Source organism: Petaurus breviceps, unplaced genomic scaffold (genome assembly GCF_028583685.1).
Source record: "Petaurus breviceps papuanus isolate PSGF00001 unplaced genomic scaffold, PetGlider_PUasm1.0 180, whole genome shotgun sequence".
Taxonomy (NCBI): Eukaryota; Metazoa; Chordata; class Mammalia; order Diprotodontia; family Petauridae; genus Petaurus; species Petaurus breviceps.
Window position 1 is genome coordinate 1,006,263 of NW_027185782.1, and position 4,589 is coordinate 1,010,851.

At 41.2% G+C, this 4,589-nt stretch overlaps 1 pseudogene; it reads right to left on the reverse strand.

The window, feature by feature from the left end:
- Nucleotides 1-2,680: 2,680 nt before the first annotated feature.
- LOC138160169 (T-complex protein 1 subunit zeta pseudogene) lies at nucleotides 2,681-4,274 on the reverse strand (annotated as a pseudogene).
- Nucleotides 4,275-4,589: the final 315 nt, after the last annotated feature.

A 4,589-nucleotide genomic window follows, 5' to 3' on the forward strand; every position in this document is an offset into this window, starting at 1 on the left:
ACACAGCTAGGAAATGTCTGAGGCCAGATTTGAACTCAGGATGATGAGTCTTCTTTACTTCAGGTCTGGCACTCCATCCACTGTGTCACCTAACTGAATGTATACACACATACACACAGGTGTATACATATATATATACACACATATACACAAATGTATATATACATGCGTGTACATATATGTGTATGTATACACACATATACATCTATATTTCATATCCATAGTCTACCACCTCTGTACAGAAGAGGAGGAGATGTAGTTTCTCTGCTCCAGGGCCAAGTCTGGCCATTATAACTACACTGGATTCCATTTGGGTTTTGTTCTGTCCAGTAACATTGCTGTAATCATTGTATTGCCCTGATTACAATTACATAACTTGTCACCCCTTCGTATGTCTTTCCACATGCCTCTGTATTCATATTTATTTTTTCTTACATCACAATAGCATCGTATTACATTCTTGTACCATGATTCACTTAGCCATTCTTCAATCCATAGGCATCTACTTTATTTCCAATTCTTTGCTACTATAAAAATGGTGCTATAAATATTTTGGTATATGCAGGCACTCTCTCTTTATCACCGACCTCCTAACTGCATATGCCCAGCAGTGGGATTTCTAAGTGGAAGGCTGGGGACATTTTAGTTGTTTTCTTGTTTAGCATAGTTCCAAATCCCTTTGCAGAATATTTGGAACAGTTCACAGCTCCACCAACAGGGCATTAATGAGCCTTTTTTTCCACAGCCCCTCCAGCATTGACTACTTTCAGCCTTTGTCATTTTTCCTAATCTTTTTTATGTTAGGGGAAACATGAGAGTTGTTTTGATTTCAGTTTCTATTATTTTTAGTGATCTGGAGCAGTCTTTTATATAATTGTTAATATTTTGTGACTCTCTTTTAAGAACTTTTTGGTCACGTCCTTTGAGCACTTGTCCATTGGAGAATATCTTTTGGTTTTATAAATTTTTGAGATTTTCCTATATGTCTTAGATATCGGTTCTTTGCCAGAGATATCATTAAATGTGATGGTTTATGATACAATCAATTATTGATGCTATCAAGATGTGTGCATCATGATTGAACATGTATAACCTATATCACATGATGAGGGAAGGAGAGAGAAAATTTAGAATGAAAAAACTTTTCTAATTGAATGTGAAAAATTGTCTTTACACGTAACTAGGGAAAAATAAAATAGTATTTAAAAAAGAGATATGTAGATCAACAAAGTTTTTTTTTTTAATCAACCCTTTATTTTTTTTATCCTAGTTGTTTTAATTTAGACAGTATGGGTGAATAAACCACTGGGTCTGAAGTCAGAAAGCCCTGAATGCAAATTCAGCTTCAGACACTTACTAGCTATGTGATCCTGGGCAAGTCACATCACATCTGGCTGCCTCAGTTTCCACATCTGCAAAATGGGGATGATTATAGCACTTACCTCAAAGGGTAAGGATCAAATGAGTCAGTTTTTGTAAAGTACTTAGCATGGTACCCAGTACATAGTAGGCATTTAATAAATGCTTGTTCCTTCCTATAAAAGCTTTTCAACTTAATGCAATCAAAATTATGTATCTTTTGGGAGCACTGATAGCCCTTGTCTGGTGAAGAATTCTGCCCCTTTGAAAGGAACCTGATCTGGTTTTTGTTTTGTGTCAACCTCTTCATTCTGAGAGACAGTACCAACTTCAGAGTGGTGCAGTGAATTTGGACTCTGAGGATCTGGGTTCAAATCCTGACTCCACACCTACCACTTGTATGAGCTTGAGTGTCTCACTTAAACTTCTCTAGGCCTCAGTTTCCTCACCTGCAAAATGAAAGTTTGAATTTCTATCTCTAAGTCCTTTTATCTTATGATTTTCCCAGGTTTTTTTGCAGCAATCACATATCATGGGTGCAAAGCCCTTCATGCAACTAAACTGTGATATAAATAGGAACTATTCTTATTGACCCTGTGCTCTTTGGTAGGCAGGGAAAGTGAAACCCCCATTTTAAATAGGCAGAAACTGAACTTCAGGGGCGGCTAGGTGGTGCAGTGAATAGAGCACAGGCCCTGGAGTCAGGAGGATCTGAGTTCAAATCTGACTTCAGACACTTGACACACTTACTCCCATGTGACTTTGGGCAAGTCACTTAACCCCAACTGCCCTACAAAAAGCAAAAAAAAAAAAAAAAAAGAAGCAACTTCATAGGAATTAATGCCCTGCCAATGGTCACACAACTCCATAAATGGTACTCTGGTTTTCTAATTTCAAGTCTGAGGTTCCCTCTATCACATCAAACATTCTTTTTGTTGTTGTTGTTTTTAGGCAATTGCAACCAGATTTGAACTCAGGTCCCCCTGACTCCAGGGTTGGTGCTCTATCCACCTCACTACATAGCTGTCCACACATCATGTATTCTTTTTTTGGGGGGGGGGGGGGGAGGACTGCAGCTTTAATTGTAGGCCTCAGTGCAACTAAAAAAAAACTGTAATAAATTTCAGGACCTTACATTTGAATAGGGGCCAATAATTTCTGTTTTAGAGACCAGGTTTACTGTAACAGTAAGAAAAACAATTATTCTTTGGAAAATCCTTTGACTGCTGGGAAGAAAAAATCCACTGCCAGACATACTTTGTGGTTCTATCGGTAGGGCCTTCGTGATTCAGCTGATTACAAGGGAAACCTATGATTCAATTCAGCCTTTCAGAGAAGACATTCCAGCTCACATGATCTCATCAACCAGGAGAATATTGGTGGCAATCACAGCGCAGGAGTGAAGCAGTTGTTTCTTGACACAACAGTTATCGCAGATGCCAGCTTCGACCACAATAACTGGCTCACCTGTCTTTAAATCAACACCAACAAGTTGTCCTGATTCTGAATGTTCAGCCTGTATCTTAACTAGTGTTTCCTGAAGGTCAAAACCAGAGTTCTGAGCAAGAACCTTGAGAATAATGAGCAATGCATCAGCAAAAGCCTGGACTCCAAGACGGGCCCTTCCCTTGACACTGAGCTTATATTTATTGAGAACTTCAGCTATGGCTACTTCTACGGGGCCAGCACCAGGAACCACACAGCCATCTTCAATGCGTTCTTGACAGCTCGCAGACCATCTTGTACCGCATCCTTGATCTGGGTAATTGTGTGCTTGTTTGGCCCTTTGATCAACAAGGTGACAGAGCGAGGGTTGCCGCATTTCTCAATAAAGGTGAACTTATCTTCTCCCAGCGTGTATTCATAGACAAGACCTGCATGTCCCAAAGAGTCAAAATTTAAGTCGTTTAGAGAATTCATAGCCATCTCACCACATGCAAGAGTCAACCTCTCCATATTTCTTCTTTTTGCTCTGCAGAGGGCTACTATACCTTCTTTTGCCAGAGCATCTGAAGAAAATGGATCAATTCCCTTTTGATTAATAACAACAAAACCTTTGTCTGAATCACCACACACTTTTCTTTTCAGTTCTACTATTTTCTTTACTCTATCTTCAATGAATTTCCTTTCTGCTTTCACTAGCTTCTCTCTTTCTTCTGCGCTTTTATAAAAAAATCCAGAATTCACTTCTGTTCTTTCATATTCTAATGACATATTGCAAGTAAGGATGTAAGCATCTTCTACTCATTTCTTCATATCAGGATGTCGGGCACCATGGTCCAAAACCAGTCCTCTGATCAACGTTGTGTCAGTATCTGATTTATGCTTCATTTCCACGATCTCTACCATGAAAAGATCCACAGATTCACCTGGTTTTCTAATGGCCAAAAGTGAGTCTACCACAGACTCTGTCAGTACGTCAGCCAGGTCAGCATTGACTTTGGTGCGCAGGGATGTTTGGGCCACATCGATGAGGATTTCTCTATCTATTTCCTTGCTTATTTTTGTTTGATCTAAGACTTCCAGGGCCTTTGTCTTGGCAGCTTCAAACCCTTCTGTTATGATTCGAGGGTGCAGACCTTCAGAGATGTAGAGATCCGCCTGCTTCAGCAGCTCCCTGATGATGAGAACATTAGAAGTGGTGCCGTGACCAGTAATGTCATCCCGGGCTGTGGCTACTTTTGCTATCAAGGAGGCTGTTGGGTATTGAATTTGCATCTCGTGCACCAGCACGTGTCATCCTTGGTTAACTTGATGTCTCCTGCCCCGGAAACAAGTATCTTCATGGTGCCCTTGGGCCCCAGGTTGGTCCTCAATATGTCCTGCAGCCCCCAGGCCACACTGATGTTCACGGCCAGTGCCACGTGGGCCCGTGTCACCTCGGCTTTGGGATTCAGCGCCTTCATGGCCGACATGGTTGCAGAGCGGCGGCGGCGGGAGTGGAGGAGGAGGCAGGCACGAGGGAAGTCCACATCATGTATTCTTGACCGCATGATGATGTCTCAAGGAAGCCTTCTAGCATGTTGCTTGGTCCCCCTGTAGGGATTTAGGGGGCTAACATGCACAAGGGTCACTCAGTGGGTGAATTGTAATTTGCACCATGGGAGGGAGGCCCTCATCAACAAAAAATATGCTGCTCATTTGTGTTGATGACTTAGATAAAATCATAGATGACAGGCCCATCAAACATGTAGATGGTAGAGAGCAAGAGAAAGAATCAATGCACTGAT